The sequence below is a fragment of the Danio rerio genome, chromosome 9, assembly GCF_049306965.1.
Source record: "Danio rerio strain Tuebingen ecotype United States chromosome 9, GRCz12tu, whole genome shotgun sequence".
In the NCBI taxonomy this organism is placed as follows: domain Eukaryota; kingdom Metazoa; phylum Chordata; class Actinopteri; order Cypriniformes; family Danionidae; genus Danio; species Danio rerio.
The window spans coordinates 35,755,787-35,775,281 of NC_133184.1; the positions used below are offsets into that span (position 1 = coordinate 35,755,787).

The 19,495-nt window shown below is 34.7% G+C and overlaps 1 long non-coding RNA gene across 1 annotated transcript; it reads right to left on the reverse strand.

Moving 5' to 3' along the window:
* Window positions 1-5,179: 5,179 nt before the first annotated feature.
* Window positions 5,180-18,529, reverse strand: LOC137496428 (uncharacterized). Its single transcript, XR_011016753.2, has 5 exons — window positions 18,435-18,529; window positions 15,847-15,953; window positions 12,595-12,673; window positions 7,817-7,896; window positions 5,180-6,449 (listed from the first exon to the last, which is right to left on the reverse strand). It is a non-coding gene; the product is annotated as an uncharacterized lncRNA (long non-coding RNA).
* Window positions 18,530-19,495: the final 966 nt, after the last annotated feature.

Below are 19,495 nucleotides of genomic sequence, written 5' to 3' on the forward strand. Positions count from 1 at the left end.
ATTTAAATAAACTGAATCAACATTGACTGACTCTTGGCTGAATAATGAACACTCTATCTGAGTTATATTAAATTAGTTTTTAAATTCATGGACTTAATTCACACTGTTATTGACCTGAATTTTACCAACACTAAATTCCTGACATGAGCTAAATAATGAACCAGTTGTGTTTTAGCACTGTTTTACAACCGAATCTGAATTGCATCCTCAGTTCATTTTCCACAACTGACATCTCAGTTGTTCAGTTCAGATTCTAATGATCTTCATGAAGCTGCTCTGAAACTTCAGGCAAGTTCACACAGTTCTACACAGCTCACATATTATTTTATCTGGAAACATGCAGCAGGTCATACGCTGTACTCTAGAAACCATTGCAAAAGAACCTGGTCGGTACAGCAAGCGTCAACTTCTACAAAACATTAATAAACAGTGACATCTCTTGGAGATACTGTACATTGCAATGACTTTTTAAGGTTTGTGCAGTTACAATATGACGGTTTGTATATTACATTAGCAAGGTTTAAATGTTAAATATGGAGCATGAGCGTGGATTATCGTGATCCTCCCCCTTAGAGCCAAATGTAGGGCCAAAATGTAAACAAATCATTGTTTTGAAACGTTCAATCAATTCTAATTCGGTTAAAACAGATACACAATATAAGACATGTCAAATAAAGTCTTTTATAACGTGATTAAGATCACCTACCCGTTGTCCGAAGAACATGGTCTGTTAAATTGTGTAACCGCTGAAGTTTCCAGCTAATTTCGACGTTTGTTTCTGACGTGTAGCCTATATATATTCAAGTCTAAAGCATTCAGAAATACAGCCTCTCGTGTTTTCTTCCTAACGCTTTATTAAAAACAATCGTTGATATCCATATTTCTTAACTGAAAATCCGATAACGTTAGGCCTCCATCTCTTTATGAAAGGCGATTTGAATTTGCTACACAAGAGGCCGCTCTTGAGTTTGTAAAACAAAGGTAGAAAATAATCAATATATGGCATTCATAAATTCCCCTAGCAGCCTTATACACATACATAATATATTTCTGGTTATAGTAATTTTTAGGCGACACGGTGGCTCCGTGCACTGCCGCCTTATAGCAAGAAGGTCACTGGTTCGAGTCCCGGCTGAGCCAGTTGGCATTTCTGTGTGATTGCATGTTCTCCCCTTGTTCGCGTGGGTTTCCAGTCCAATGCTGTACAGGTGAAGAGTATAAATTAAATTGGCCTTAGTGTATGGGTGTTTCCCAGTGGACCTACTTGGTTGCAACAGAAAAGTGTGTAAAACATACGCTGGATGTTTTGAAGTTGGTGGTTCATTCCGCTGTGGCAACCCTGATCAACCCTGATGAACTAAGCCAGGGGTGTCAAACTCAATTCCTGGAGGGCCGAAGCCCTGCACAGTTTAGTTCCAACCCTGCTCCAACACACTTACCTGTAGGTTTCAAACAAGCCTGAAGGACTCAATTAGTTTGATCAGGTGTGTTTAATTAGGGTTGGAACTAAACTGTGCAGAGCTGCGGCCCTTTTGGAACTGAGTTTGACACCTGTGAACTAAGCCGAAGGTTTTTAAACATGCAGTAATGCATAAATCCAGCAGGTGGCATCATTTCCCCTCGTCACGAAATATATACTTTTGCAAATGTTTATTTTGAAGTTTCAGATATCCTACAATAACGCCATCGACTAGCCTTCTTGAAAAAATAACATGAATGCTGGAAAATAATTATATTCTCATCATTGCTATGCATTATAGTGAAATTTGAAACAAACTCCCAATAGGAGGCGCAATCGTCACGTCTATTTTCTTTAATCAACTTGTTTTTAGAAGTAGAGTCCTGTGTAGCAGACATCTGGCATGTATCTTTTCCTGTCAAACATTTGCATGCCAGATCTTCTGCCTCTCCCCAGCATAAATGCCCTGTCATCATTAATTATTCTTCATAGATTCAAAATATCTGTCAGTCTGTCAGCTTTAATTGAACACAGTTTGTGCTGTATAAAGAGGTAAATAAATATAATCTCAAGATTCATGCATATCTTTATATTTTGTTCAAAGCCAATGATGTAATAAATGCTAGACTGATGTGAAAATTGAGGTGAAACAGTCCTGTTTCTCTGGCAGAGGAAACTGGTCATGCTCATGTTCAAAATAATCTGTGCAAATTTATTCTGCACTAAAACCCACGATACAGAGTGTGCCAACCATGATTATATATTTTATCAGTTGTCAGGTTAACAATCCAGTGTGAGGCAGGAGGACATGTTGTAGAGGCTGACAGAAATAAACGGCACATGTGGAACATGTCACCAACTGAACATGGATTTGGATGTTTTTCATGGTGTAGCCTACTATAGCATTATGTTTATCCACCTTCAGATCAACACAGTCTTTTACCCCAAGATAACTCCAAAATAATTTCCAAAAAATTTTTTACTAACTTCCAGTATGTCACATGTTCGCTTAGAAAGAAAATGTGGTTAATTACAGATGATTTATTTGCAGCTTAACTTGATTTTTAAATAAAACATAAGAAAATTCCACAATTAACTCAATGTAGTTAGGAATGCACCAACATGAAAATTCTGGTTTAATACCAAAACCAAAATTTCAGGATGCACTTGGTCCAAAACAGAAATTGCTTTGTATAAATTATCTATTTTTTTATTAAATATTATCATTTTCTGAGACCTTTTAAAATAAGCTCAAGTTAGATTATAAGGCTTTGGTTGATGCATTAACTTTGCATACCATAATGAAATGAATGGGTTTAATAGAATAGTGCTTTCCGCATCTGCTGTGAAAGCCGAAGGGAAAGTTTTTTTCTCTGCTAATTTTTGGCTTTTCTTTTTCAGCCAAATGAAAATGCCATGTTTGGCCAATAATCTTTGGCAGTTGAAAATTAGGTAAATCCCTAAATGTAATAGTGTGTGAAGCACACACACACACACACACACACGACATTACCAGAACTGGGTTATATAGCAATGAATAAGTATTTAATTAAACAGGAAAGGAAGTGAGACAATACGATGGGTCAGTGGTTAGCACTGTCACCTCACAGCAAGGTCAGTGGTTCGAGTCCCAGTTGGGTCCGCTGGTATTTCTGTGTGGAGCTTGCATGTTCTCCTCATGTTGGCTTGGTTTTCTCTGGTTTCCCCCACAGCCGAAAGACATGGGAGATATAGTTGAATTGAATGAACTAAATTGGTCGTAGTGAAAGTTTGTGTATGGATGTTTCCCAGTATTAGGTTGCAACTGGAAGGGTATCTGCTGTGTAAAACATATGCTGCATAAGTTGGCAGTTCACTCCGCTGTGGTGACCCTTGATGAATAAAGGGACTTAGCTGAAGGAAAATAAATGGATAAATGAAGAAGCAGGTGTGTGAAATAAAACAAGTAACCATGATTAACCAACATTATAAACTGTAAGAAAAAGAAACATGGTAAATAACAAGAAACAAACTCCATTAAGTCAATGAAAAAATAACTTAACGTGATAGTGGTCCAGTGCTGCCAAGTGATTAAAAAAATTATGAAACATTTGTTTCAGTTTCTACAAAAAATTATTTGATCGTTTGCTTTAAAAACATTTGTTTTTGATTCATTAAATCACAAAGTTTGTATTATTTGTTGTAGTCTGATTTTTTAAACAGATTTGTGAATTTTAAATAAATAAAAAATTGGCACTTCATTGTTCTGCACACATTTGAAACTGATTAATAAACATTAAATTGGCACATATTTCAGCACTATGAATATGGGATTCATTTACTGATGTTTCATTTCCTGCATGCAAAGAGCACAAATTCAAGTTTGTGTGAGAGAAATGGTGTGCACATACATTTTGCTCAAGCAGACAATAGTTTCCAGAAGTACAGATAGGAGTGCATTGTTGACTTCTGACACCTGCATGGAAATTGACTGTAACTTATTTTTATGTCTTCCTGCATTTATTAAAGGGCCTCTCCATTCATTTACGAAATATGTCCCTCTTGCTGAAACCATCGTTTTAAATAATTTCCCACACATTCCTATTTATTTAGTAACAACATCTCAATTTTCTTTGAGTTAAATTTAAGGTGGAAATTCTCATGCTCTCCCTGATTCACAAAAATAAAGAAAACTGGCGATGGTCTATGTGAATCTCACAGCCTTTTTATTGCTCCATAATTCTGTTATTGGAAAGAATGTTCTACAGTTGGATGATTCAGCTCTCTTTTTCAATGCTGTCTTTTACTGCTATAGCCTACCTTATGAAGTTTCCACAGAAGAGGCCTGTTGGATCAATTAAACTTTGTCATTCTGTCATTATTCAATCACGCAAGGTTTAAGCTCTTTTACAGTGTCGACAAATGTCTGTACCATAAAATTAATGCAAAATTTAGCATTAGAAGAAAAAGTGCCAGAAATAACATTGATTTTTGGACTTCTGTCGAAGGTTCTGGACCATAAAATATTTACTCTATTCAATGACATCAGTTAATGCTTTTGAGCCAACAATACATAGAAAACATTTAATCATCAGCTTCCCATATTTTGTGATAGATGGTTACATTTACATGGTTGTTACATTTATGCTTTCATTGTTATTATGGAACCGCCAGAACATTTGATGGTGAGATTTTTAACATTTTTTAACATTTTATTTTTGCAGTTTGTGTTTACCTTTAAAAAATATTACTTAATTTAATGCTTTCCCAGAAATTTCCTATTGATTGAAGATTTTTTGCATATAACTTTTTACAACAATTATTGTTTCAAAGCAGCTTTAACTCTTTAAATGCCTGCTCTACCAAGTGGTTGAGCATATTTTGACTGTATTAATGACTGTTAAAGTCATTTAAAGAATAAGTTTTGCTAAATGACTCACCCACATAACTTAGTTTGTTTTTTACAAGAAAATCAAACAAACGTAATCCTGAGTTTTATATTTATATATATATATATATATATATATATACATATATATATATATATATATATATATATATATATATATATATATATATATATATATATATATATATATACATATATATATATATATATATATATAAACGTTAAATTTGAATCTGAAATATTTTATGGCATACATCAAAAAAATAAAGATTTAGTATTCAGTGTAAAAAAATTTTTATAAATTGTTCTTACACTTCATATTTTTTATTTTTCTAAGAATATGTATTAATTCTGGTACATTGCTTTTTTTTTTTTTTTTTTTAAATGCATCGAGGTTGTTTGCCACTATGTTAAGAAATGTAATAATTATTTTTTTTTTTTTTTGTTGGTGGTGGGGAAGAACAATTTTTTGTTCTGCTTATTTTCAGCAGTTTTTCTTTTTCAGCCAAATTCAGCCAACAATCTTCGGCAGCTGAAAACTTGGGTACATCAATTGAATACAATGACTTGTGAAGCACAAACACCCAAGACATTGCCAGAACTGGGGGAATATAGCAATGAACATAATGAACGAAGTAGATGATGTGTGGAGGAAAAAAAACAACCAAGACAACTCATGAAAACAAACTAGAAACAATAAGAAAAAAGAAACATCGTCAATAACAAGAAACAAACTCCATAAAGTCAATGAAAACCACAGCAACTAAACATGATAGTTGTAACAGTGATGCATAGATAAAAAAAAAATAAAACATTCACAAATTCTATAAAATTTCTCATTTTCTTTACAAAAGGCGCACATTATTACATTACAATCACATTAAGTTAGTTACAATCAAATAAGTTGTTATAAACATGCAATTTTATTATATAACACCTGCAGTTCCTTTTTAAATACAGTTTAAGTCAGAATTATTAGCCCCTGTTTTTTTCCCATTTTCTATTTAAGAGATTTTTTTCAACATTTCTAAACAATAGTTTAAATAACTCAATTTTAATAACTGATTTATTTTATCTTTGCCATGATGACAGTAAACAATATTTTACTAGATATTTTCAAGAAACTTCTATACAGCTTAAAGTCAGATTTATAGGCTCAACTGGGTTAATTGGGTTAACTAGGCAGGTTAGGGTAGTTAGGAAAGTTATAACGATTGTTTCTGTAGACTATCAGGGAAAGAACATGGCTTAAAGAGGCTAATCATATTGACCTTAAAATGTTTTGTTTTGTTTTTTTAATTAAAACTACTTTTATTCTAGCTGAAATAAAGCAAATAAGACTTTCTCCAGAAGAAAAATATATGATCTGACATGCTGTAAACACTTTCTTGTCGTTAAACAATTTGGAAAATATTTTAAAAATAAAATTCAAAGGGGGGCTAATAATTCTGACTTTAACTGTAGGTGATGTCTATGTGTGCATATTTAATGATGTGTATGTGTTGTCCTCGAAGTCTTCAATGGTTGGCATCATCTCTTTACAGTTCTTGGATCACATCAATGGTGCTGCGTAATCTCTAGAAGCCCCAGGACAGGCATTCCCTGGTGGAAATAGAGAACAAAAACAATAATTATTGTTGCTGCAATTCTTAATATATTTAAAACGAGATATTTGAGATATAATGTAAAAATGAAATGCCATGAATGAAAACTGGAGTTTTATAAAAAGAAACATAGTAGTATATTATTTCTAACAAAGCGCCTGGTGTAATAAGACAGGAGTTTATCCAACAGGTGATTTGTCAAGCCCACTCACCTGCATGACGCAAACTCATGGTTTACAGTTAAGTGATGCATTGAGGGTATGCTTAACTAAAAAAAAATAAATAAATAAAATCATAGCTATAATATAATAGCACTTTTGCATAAATTAATGGTGTGTACAGTATGTAGCACATTCAGACAGATTCACTTTTAAACTAAGAAGCTTTCTGTTGGTCGTTGGTGCAGCACACCTATAGTGCACATACAGTATTAGAACCTAAAATGTTCCTCTTGAATGAACACCACCTCACCTCAACAGCAGCTTTTGTATTTTGCTTTTAGAGAGCATAAGAGTATTCATTTACACTATTAACTATCTCCTATTATCGCACGCACGCACGCACGCACGCACACACACACACACACACACTTCAGTAATAGTCAAGAGGTTTTTGAAAAATGTGAATTTTAATATGCTCCATCTGCAGCACAACCAAACATGCTCTGACTCCATGTAAAAGAAAAGGTTGTGGAAAAACACTAAAGGATTTTTGGATGCAGTCCCAACCAAATTTACAAGAGCATAGAATAAGTCTCACATTTGACCCGTGTTGATTCAATCCATACAGAACATGCTTTGTTTACTCAAGAATATAACAAAGTCAAATTTAGCCCGTGTGGAATTAGAGTTGCTGTGTTTATTCATGTCAGAAGACCACATATTTAATGGCAGAATTGTTTTTATGGTAAATAAATTGATCACTGCCTTAGATTTCAATAAGTATTCTCATTCACTGATTTAAAATAAATACAAGCACATTTCATGCCTCAGAATGGTGAAGTCAGCATTGGAAATAAACCACTCGCAAAGGAAACTCAGCGTCATCTACAGTTTTTCTCCTCATCGTGGGAAATAACAGCCACTGAAAACCGGGAGAGCTGGCAAAGTGGTATGTAATTTGGTTGGAGCAAAAGAAAGAAAAACCTTGAGCTTGTAGCAGAAAAACACTGTTCATTCACTCATTCCTTTATTTTAAAACTTTATTTCCCCTCTTTCATATAAATCAAAAGCAAATGTAAATATAGCAGACTAGGAAGAAAAGCGGAAAGGGGCTAAATTGATAAAGTAAACTCTACATTTTTTCCCCATATGGCTGTCTTAAATATTTTCCTTATAAATCAAGAGTATAAGAATTAATTCTCACTTTTCATGTTCGTCTTGAATGTGGAGCTTAATTCAGGGCTGCTGTCCAGATATCACACACAATTCACCATCTTTCTGATTCTGAGGAAATAAAGAACAGATGTTCTTCAAGGTTCTGTCCGTAAGAAAAATCAATTACACACTGGCTTTCTGTAAAAAAAAAAAACAAAAAAAAACATTTATTGCCTCATAAATAGATATCTCACTACTAACCTTTAATATAGCCTCAATAATCAATCATTAGTTTCAAACAAAATAAAATTGAGAAAAAATCTTATGTGACTCGAATTGCTTTAATTGACTATCAGCATTTTTAATTGGCCGTCCAAGTGATTTTCAGAAGACCACAATCCTAAAAACATCTTAAAGTTTCTAAATATGTACAGCTAAGCAATGAATACAACTGTCACATATTTCTTGCCATAGCACAAGAACATTGTGTTTGTAGCCCATCAGATGTGCTTTTGTTGATGAGTGTGCCATTAAAAACGTGAAATCTTTGGTTCACTGCACAGACACTCACACACACGAACAAACGCCCACAGAACTGTCTGAAGCCCAGTGACAAAAACCACTACTGATGGTTCCTATTAGAGAGCTACAACAGACCATCCCTGACTTTAACAGGCAAAGACACGTGTCTGAACGCTTTCTTCGCATAAAGAAATTCTTCTGAAGAGTACACGTGGTTTAAAGTGTTATTTTTTTTGGCAACTCTATAGGAATAGGCGAGAAAATTAAAAGTGAGTGACCTTGGGGAAAGAGGTTGGACCTATTTGTATTTTAAAGTACAATGCATGACATTACAGTATATTTCAACAGCTAAAACACATTATATATTAAATACCAATACATGTGTTTAGCTGAATTAAAAATATATAAGGAGACAAAGGAGTATGTTACATTCAGAAAACTAGATGTTAACTATATATTATATATGAAATATTTATAATATAATATCTATTAAATATTATAGCAGCACAATAAAATAATAGTTAATAAATACTAATAAGAGCCTGTTTTACTGTAAAATCAGCACCCACCAGAATCTTGTTGCAAATTGATGCATGTGTGTATTATACAAATTGACTAGCCTATAATCTGTAGGACTCAGCGTCATCCTGGCCATTACATACCCTCGCCACTGGTCCCAAGTGATATTAGGTGTTTAAGGTTAAGAACAGAAAAATAAATTAACTGGTAAAAAAAAGACAAAAAAAAAAAAGTAGAAAGAAGAATTACTATTACAACTGCAGTCAAAATTGACCATTGTTTGTTTTCTTGCAGTGACTAATTGCTTAGGTATTAAATAATAATATTATATATAAAATTATATAAATATATAATATCCTTTGATTTGTTAGGATAGGACAATTTGACCTAAGTACATGGAACATCTGCAATCTGAGGCTTTAAAGAAATAGAAATATTGGGAAAGTCATCTTTAAGTTGTCCAAATAAACTTAAAAGGGCATTACTAATATTATATCAGTCTACAGAGATTTCTCAGTATTTCTCTGTTGCAATCAGGAAACCACAATAATTTAATAAGCCAAAAAAGCCAAAGCAAAGCAAACACTACCAGATTACTACGAATACAGCACTACAAAATACAAAAGAGAAAGATCGACTTGTTGAATAACAAGAGATCAACAAATGTCATTTACCTGTTTTATGAGGATTTAATCAGCTGCAGTTTGAAATATGAAAATAAAATGCTGAGTTTTTGTCTGCTAAAGACGTATGTTGCCATCTTGTGGCTATCAACTACAGTATCAATTTCTTTGCTTTGCGTGGCCTCCGACTAAATCTCCAAAATGATAAATATTTAAAACAGGCACCATCCTTATAAATAAACTGCATAGTTGCAATCTAAACAAAGACATTCTCCCCTAATAAAAGCCTCAAACGTACATTATGTTGTTCAACAGCTGCAATATTTATCAGACAGTAGTTCTCCTGCATGTGTAATGTGGGCGGAGTAATACATAAGGGTAAAGAGGCTGGATGAGTGCTGCTGATATTGCAGAATATCACACAGCTATCAGCCTATCAGATTTGAAAACCAGACAGTACTGTTGTGTGTGTGTGTGGTATATATATATATATACATACACACACACATACACACATTCATTATCTATACCTAATTTTTTTATTATTTATGACATTAAAATTTTTTTTTACTCCTACAATGTACTTTTATCCATAAAACTTTACCCATGCAACTCAAGTCTGATTTTGTGCCCCATTTTATAATTTTTAAAATTGTTCTTCTAATTCCAGTTGTAAATAATTTAAAAGTAACAATCATGGTTACCAAACCACAAATAAGCTACAACTATTTCATCTCTATTCCCACCTGCGAAAAGATGTTCAAGAAGTGTATAAATAAAATGCCATAGCATTCCATTGCTGAACATTCTATCACAAACACAAGTTTAACAACAAAGCATAAAAGTGATTTAATTAAAAAAAGAATAAGCTAGCCATTTTTAAACTAACAAGACTCACTGTGTAGTAAAACAGGTGATCAAATCTATAAAAAAAAATCCCATAGACTTTCACTGAGGTGGCCAACACTTATAAAAATTAAGTCATAGCATTAGCCTGCAACCACCCAGTTATAGCTATGACTATTAGACCCTAGCAAATAACCTAAAACAAAAACGTAGTAAGCTGATACATGTTACCAATGTGTTATGTCAAATTAGAAACATGCTAATATGTGCTAGGGACATCCAAATTCTTAATTGTTACATGCTTAAAACATGCTCGTAACATCCAAATTTATTGTAAAAACATGCTAGCAACAAGCTAAAAAAAGCAGCGCTGATTAAAGCCTAAACCCCACTGGCCGCTAACATAGACTGCACATCGTCTGGAAAGAACAGAAAACACATATAACAGACAAGTCAAAATGTGCAGACACAGCCTATTAAATACTAACTCTGGACTGACTAGACCTTTTCTACTGTGTACACAAGTAACCCTGGCCTTTTCTGCATGCGTGTGGGTCCATGTGTATTGCAAAAAGGAAGTGGAAAGTGGGAGAGAGGTGGATGTGAGGGGGCGAGAAGCAGGAGAGGTGGGTCAGTCCTGCCCGGAGCTGCGCACCGAATGTTGTTCTAATGCCTGCATGAGGAATGCCTTATTCAAACACTGAAGTCAGAGCTGGCTCCTTAAAGGTTTAATATAAAATAGCTGGCTAACCTTCTACAGACATCTTTCCGAGGGACACATCTGATGTCGTGGGTCAAGTCAAAAGTACATCAAATAAACAACAAATAATGAACTCTTTGAATGATGTTTTTTAAGTGAGGGAATGTAGTAAACACTTTTAAATCGGTTAATAATGCAAGCGTGAAAAGAGCTTAAATCTCAGTAAACTCAACTTATAAGTAAAGACATCTGAAAAAACAGAGTATTTCTCTATAGACAATGGAGATTGGTTTGTATGAACTGTATTTTTTGACAAGCTGTCTGTAAGGTTGTCTGTGTAAAACATTGCATTGCTAATTCGACCTCTGTTCTATTATAACAAAAAACAGGTGCGTTACCTGCTGAACTCCAAGACAGTCTGGATCAAATTATCAGTAAAACCAGCATTGCAGAGCAACCCAGAAGCTGTAAACTGACAACTGTCTTTTTTTTTGCTAAGAAACTGGTATAAAAACAGGTTACAACTCTCTGCGATCATCTGCACCTCAATAATTAATTTTATAAGTTTAAAACAGAGCATGCTTGTAATAAAGACAGTTAAATTGTTATGTAATTCCTAATCGCTATAATCACCACAGCCGCATGGTGTCAGTAAACACGCATGTACGTTTGTACTGCAAACGGCATTTGTAAGATCGTATCAGAAAGACTTGAATAAACTTCACCACGAAAACATCAAATAAACTTACTTGATATTTTAGACTAGTGACCTTATTTCAGCTTCAGAGTCTCCGTCTCTACCACTAACGGCTGTTTATCTGACAACGCATGAGAAGCAGGCACTTAAGTTGAATCGGTGGGGAGGGAATAGCAGCTCATTTGCATTTAAAGCCACAGGCTACATAAACAGCTACATTGTCCCTAGACACCAAAATGTGAAGATTCTACATTATATATTAAATAATCTGATGGGTATTTTAAGCTGAATCTTTAGACATATTCTGGAAACATTAAAGTCTTATCTTACATGTTGTAAAAGAGGTAAAATAGGTGCCCTTTTACATCTATGAAACCTATTCTATTTCACAAAAGTAAACTGATTGTTAAAATGCCCTTTAAACTAAAAAATAAAAGGTTCTTTTTAAAAAGAAATCTGGAAACCTAAATGTTAAATGAACCACTCACTTCAGGCATAACTGTATCTTTCTTTTAGCAAATTAAAAATCCATTTATCACTCACAAACAGCTACATTACACAAAAACAATTCTGGAAAAAGCATTACAAGGCCACTGTTTTAGGTGAGCTTTAACTTTAATATATACGTTTTAAATGTCTTTTTACACAATACCCACTCTAGGTCACTACATGGTCAAGTTCTACACCTGACAAAGAGTGATGACGACGCTCTGCTGTAATGTTTGCCTGGTCGAATGTGCACACCGTGCTCAAGCTCCAGGTACACAAACAGCGAACGGAAAATTGATGACTTGTCCTAAGGGTTTAATTTCACATGGAGAACAGATTACACTCTCACACTCAAACTCTCTTCCCGTACAGTCTGTTTGACAGCAGCCTGAGCTATAGTTGAACTGTCCTTGGAGAGATTATGGGTTTACCTAGTTTTTACGGGCTGTTGAGGTCGCTGCAACTGGAAACAGGATGGAACCACAAATGCTTGAGATGCCTTCATATGATCTGTGTAAAGCAGAAAGGAACAAACGTTGATTCATTGTGAAAATATTAACTCAAATCATTGTTAACTGGCTGAGCAGCAACTTATGCAAACCACAAATGTATAATTTTAGTAAGTAAATATTTTGCTCTGACATGGTGTTATTTAAACACTTTCCTTTCCTTTTTATGGTTCCTTGTCTTTGTGGGTAGATTTGAGGCATTTAGTAAAAATATACGTACAGGTATTCATGCTGTGTGTAGTGACATTGTAGCGTGCCAAAAACCATAAACAAAAAGGCTTAATGAGACATTGGATATAAAGCACTGCTCAAGCCATTTATTTTCATACAGACAAACCAGCAAGTTTAAACGCTGTTCTCTGCTATTCAACTCATGCCAACACACTGGGCTGTTTCATGGCTCATTCACCAGTAGCTTTTGGTCTTTACTTGGCAGCAGAGCAACATCATATTATCAAGCCTTTTACTAGCAAACACTTCTACAAAAATAAAGCTCCTGATTCAGTGCGTTTCTAACAGCTTTCTGTGTAAAAAGCTTCAACATAATTAAAAGTGAAAATACGGCTAATCGTTACAAAAGTGGAGATTGCTAATCAACGTCTTGGTCTGTGTGGGTTTAGTCTGGGTCAGGTTTTATTGCGTGTTCAATGTGTGTGTCTTTAAATTAAAAATTGATGACATTTATTGCTTTTTCCCAGTAAAACTTTACATTCAGAAACAAGTGCAGCTCTGTATTAGACTTAAATATAAATATCCCATTGAGGGATTGCACAGAGACGCCCTAGAAGAGAACAGTTCTGTGTTTAAAGTCTTTTTAAATATAAATAAAAATTTATTTTTAATTACAAAGACCTTTTTGGAATAAAAATATTTTTTTTGCGATAAAAGTTTCTTTATGAATCTGTGAGGCTTGAAGCTTGCACTGCTATTCTGAACCAATAACCGAAAAACAAAGCAGTTGAAGGATGGTGTGTTTAAATCAATTATTGATCTGACTCCAATGTAATAAATCTAGCTTCATTAAAGATGTCATTATCATTGATAAAGAAAAATAATCTCAATGCCTTAAAGCAGGCAACATTTATTAAGTTAAATGTTTAAATATACTGACAGCAGAATGAAACTAACATATTGTATAAAGAAACTTAGCTGTAACAAATGCACTGCTGTTTAACAAACACAGTGAAACTGCCTTTGTTAGCAGATGAGGCTATACCCTAGTGTGTGGGAGAAGCAGAATAAAAGCTATTCTCCCCAGTCAACAGTTACCTTTCTTTCTTATATCCTGAACAAAGCATTGTCAAACATGAGTGAAATGCCTACCTCTAAAACCAGCTAAACATGAAAGCAAAGTTGAGCAAAAAAAGTGAGAGAGAAGTACATTAACTTACTTTCCTCAGGCCATGACCCAACAACAGTAAATAGATTGTATATTAAAATATATCAATGTTCACTATTAATTTCATCACTACAGTGCTGAAGTCCTAAACTGTCAAGTAACTTCAAACATGGTGAAGTTACATGAAAGAAGATCACAAGTAGATGACTTGTGCATGTTGAAAAGCACATGGTTATTGTAAGCAAATGGCAGAGATGTGTACTGGAGCAGTAATGAATTCTGTCATGCCAGGAGGACCAGGAAGTTGGTTTTATATTCGCACATTTAATCATTTAGCAGTCTGTCTGTATTGTTTACCATGTTACCTTTAATATTCAATCGGAATAAGCATGCAAGTATGACTTCTAAACAACATTAACACTATCTAATTCACTGTGAACAATGTCGTATTTTGATACTCATTGGCTGATAATATGATTTCCCTATTAGAATTTGCAAAGAACTCTTCTGAAATTATATTAAGGAGAAGGTCTGAATATAGAACCAACTTTACCTCTATGTAGTCCTTTATCAGTTCATTGGTCACTTTTCTCAGCTTACAATCTATCAATACCAATACAAAGCCTATATTTTAAAGGAATAGTCCATACAAAAAACTTTTAATCTGCAATAGTTTACTCACTCTTCACGTTTTCAAAACCTGTTTGATTTCTTTCTTCTGTTGAGCTGAATAGAAGATATTTTGAAAAATGCTGTACCCACTGACTTCCATAAGTATTTGTTCTAGTATTGATGGGTGGCAACAATCAGCATTTTTCAAAATATCTTCTTTTGTGTTCACCAGAATAAAATCAAAGGTTTTAAAGCCATATAAAGGGGAGAATAAACAATAAGGTAATTTATATTTTTGAGTGAACTATTTCTTTAAGTGTCTAGATCAGGGGTCACCAAACTTGTTGCTGGAGGGCTGGTGTCCTGCAGATTTTAGCTCCAACCCTAATCAAACACACCTGAACAAGCTAATCAAGGTTTTACAAGGTATACTTGAAACACCCAGGCAGGTGTGTTGAGGCAAGTTGAAGCTAAACCCTGCAGGGACACTGGCCCTCCAGGACCGAGATTGGTGACCCCGGTCTAGATTAAAATATATATATTTTTTTTATTTAGTGTTTTTACAATTATTTTTATTGCAAAGCAGCTTCATAAAAGTTGCAAAATATTGTATAATACAATGCAAATCAGTGCTGTGAACTATATAGATAGTTAGTCATGCATATACAGTGCACGGCATATTTGAGTACACCCCATTTTGAAAATTTATATTTTTATCCATTTCTCAGTGAATATAGGCAATGTGTTTAGGTGCGTTTAAACAAAACAGAAATTAAGACAATATTTAGTCACCAAACAGATTTAGAATCTGGAACAAAATTAAAGCAAAATATTGCAAAGAAACATTACAAACTACAAAATAACATTATTTGTCTTTTTTTTTTTCTTTTTTGCTTCTCTTGATTTTTTCTCTTTTTTAAATTTTTTTAAATTAAATATATTTATTATTCTATAACATAAGTTTGGGTGTACTAGTTTTTGGACTGTTATCGTAAGTTATTTTGTTAGATAAGCTCTAGATTTGGCTTCAATACTGACTAATTTAATATATATGCACAAATATAATATTGTAGAGATTCCCCATTAAAAATATTAGATTTAAAAGATAGATTTGTGAGTGGTGTTCTTACTGGTACATTTGCTGGGCACTGTAAAATATAATTAGACTGCATTATGCAGTAAAAAGGTGATATTTAAGTACATGATATTTTATTTGATAATACCTGATCATTACAGTAATTTTGCTGATCTTGAAGTTCTCGCTGCATTGGCCTCCTCTCTTCACAGGTCTTGAAACTGGATCAAATGGAGCCGCACAATCTGTGGATCCCTCAGAATGGGCATCCCGAGGAAGAAAGAGAACATAAATGAAAGAGAATGAGCATAGCTGCCGTTCATAATGTTTGCAAACAAGAGGTATTTATGCAAATTTAATAGGATGTATTTGGCACATTCAGTTATGGAATGCACAACATATATGCCTTACAAAATAGACGATTTCAATCTAGATTTAAACGTAAAGAGTCTCGAACATTATCAGAAAGGTTATTCCAAAGTTTAGGAGCCAGATATGAAAACGCATGCCACCTTTGATGGACTTTGCAATTCAGGGTACAACCAGAAGCTCTGAGTTGAGAAAAACTCTAGCATCTGCATTTTGTACTAACTGAAGCGTTTTTTATATTCAAAAATGCAGTACAACCAACCAGTGAGCAGTGCATTACAGTAATCCAGTTCAGAGGTCATGAAAGCATGACCTAAATTTTCTGCTTCTGGGAGAAATAACAGATTCTTAGCTTAGCAAGACTTTGAGGAAAAAGGTTTTTGTGAACACATGTCATTTTCAAAAGTCCAATGTACACCAATACTATTTCTAGTGAGATTTTAGTGAAGTGCACCTAATGGGCACTTTTGTATATGATACAGTACAGTCATGCATGGTAATGACTGAAATATTGTAATTATTTCTTTTTTAAATATAGATTTAAAATTGTTTTTAATTTGCTTTAGTCAACTTAATTATCTATGTTTGTCTTAATATTAGCCTTCACTTCCAACTTTATATATATATATATAAATATATAAAAACGAGAAGCTGAACTGGACCCCAGCCCATTGTCACCCACCAATTGAAGCATCACCACTTCACTCCACTGAAGAGTGAGAGATCATTGGGCAGGGATTCGCCATGGTAAGAGTGACTGAGCTGAGCGAGGGTGAGCCAGAGTGTCACTCCACCTGACGCCACGGATCGTTCCCAAAGATATGGTGTGGAGAAACAGCTCTTAGCATCACCATCCAGACAGAGCCCCGCTGCTATTCTAATTTGTATACAAGCACAGTTTTATTTTTGCTTGTGTATTTGAAAAAGCTCATATAATTTTAGAATTACATGTTGGCTTACATTTTTCTGTTCCTACTATATTTTTAATTTAGTATTTTACATTGTTGTTTTTATTTTTCTTATTTTGTCTTCATTCTCCCTAATCTTCACCTTCAATTACAACTTTTTATGCAAATAAATTATTTTTGGTTGCTTTTTATCCAGCGAGAAGCTTACCTGGACCCCAGCCCACTGTCACCCACCAATTGAAGCATCACCACTTCACTCCACTAAAGAGTGAGAGATCATTGGGCAGGGATTCGCCATGGTAAGAGTGACTGAGCTGAGCGAGGGTGAGCCAGACTGTTACTCCACCTGACGCCACGGATCGTTCCCAAAGATAAGGTGTGGAGAAACAGCTCTCAGCATCACTATCCAGACAGAGCCCCGTTGCTATTGTAATTTGTATTAATAAACATCTCCATTTGTATTCGTTTAAAAATAATCATATAAATGTCATTGAATAAATGCATAAAAGGAGACAATTTGTGAAATCAAGATTTTATTTTAGGCTATTTATTTTGTAAATTTACATTAGATTAAACAAGCATCCAAAAACTTTCATTTGCTTTTAAAAGAACTTCATGCTTTTGTTTATCAAAAATCCCTATTGTGTATTAAACTCCTCTAATACATGGCTAATCCAGTTTAGCCTGATTTCTCACATTAAGGCTGTTAACTTAACAAGCACTTTTAATTGTTTCCATATAACATACATCTTCCTAACTATGTCTACGATGTTAAAAGCTAAGTATTATATTTTTATTCATCCTTTAAAGGGTCACTTCTTATCATATACTTTTTATCATATTTTCCATGCTAAAATAAACACCTCAGAATGGGCATGCAAAGGTAAAAACTGAAAGCAAATGAGAGGTAGCAGTTTCTGTTCATAATATTTGTAAGCAAGTCGAGATATTTGTCAATTCAATAGGATGTATTTAATGAGATGTATTGGATCATACATTAACCTGTAATTGACTTGAAGTATTGTTTGTTTGTTAACCAGAAAACAAAATAAATAGGTAAAGGTTTAAAAGCTGCTGTTAAAAGTGAGTAAATAGTGGGTAAATTTGTATTTTTTAGGTGAACTATCCCTTTAATGTGGTTTTATCATTTAGCCCAGGGTTGCCCAACCCCAGTCCTGGAAAGCCAGTACCCTGCAAAGTTTAGTTCCAAAAGTTCTAACCCCAATCAGACACACCTGGGCTAGCTAATCAAGCACTTACTAGGCTTTCTAAAAACATATGTGCAGGTGTGTTGAGGCAAGTTGGAGCTAAAATGGAGTTTGGACACCCCTGATTTAGCAGTTCAATTGAAAGTTCTAAAGTAATAAAACAACACGGGTTTTGGGTGATAGCGCCTACTATCAATGTTTTATGAATACATTTAAGCACTTCCTTAGTTACGTTTAAAGTGCACACTTACTAGCATTATTGTAGCAATTCTGTCGAGTAAAAACCAAGAGTTGAACCGAGGAGATCCACCATCTGTTATCATCGACTTTCGACTGGCAAATACCCGACCAACTCCGCACGGTGCAGATTTATTCAGTCGGCCGATACCAACTCAAAAAAAAAAAAAAAAAAAAAACGGGGGTGTAAATGGAACAGCTTTTTTTTATCTGTTTTATCTAACTGCTATATTAATGTTGATTACGTGCTCTTTTTTATTGTTTACAAATTTATTTAGTTGTAAATATTTACTTTGTATTAAATGTAATTTGTGAATTTCTTCGCTGTGGCCTGTCTGATAGTTGTTGCTTATGACAAGCTGGCGTTTACAACCATGTTCACTTTGTCCAGCCGGCCGGCAGCCACAAGTGAAGGAAGTCTAGTTGATTGCTAATGATCGGGCACAATATTCAGTTTCCAATTTTTCATTATGGCAAACGCACACATTCATAACTGTCAACCCTCCCGTTTTTCCCGGGATTCTCCCGTAATTATGATCCCGTAAAGGTATTTCCCGTATTTTCAGTGTTTCTCTGAAGGGTGGCAAATAAACATTGAGGGTGCTTTCACACCTGTGAATCGATTCAGTTGTTCCGAAACAGAGATTAAAATTGTTACATTGTTGCTCTTTGCTCTTGGAGCGGTTCGCTTTCAGACTGCAAAGTTTCTAATCGGACCAAAAGAGCTAAAACAAGTCACGTGCGAGTAAACTCTCCTTACATTGGTCAGAGTGTCAGGGTTTATTTTGCAGCGTCCCGCTCAGCTGTCAGGAGAGGTGGTGGTTTGGTGGTGATTGACAGGGTGCGCGCGCGTGACGTGTCTGAGGAGAGACACGGTGGGGAGGGGTGAGAAGGGTGCGCGATGATGCCTATTTGAGGACTGGGAGAGAGACACGAGATTACCGGGAGATCATCACTCGTTTGCGGGCATCCGGAGACTCGCGAAACTTCCCGCCCTACTCATAATTCTCTCTTCATGTAGCCGTAAGCCTATTACATATCCATAAAACACTGTCATATAACCGCGCTCGGATCG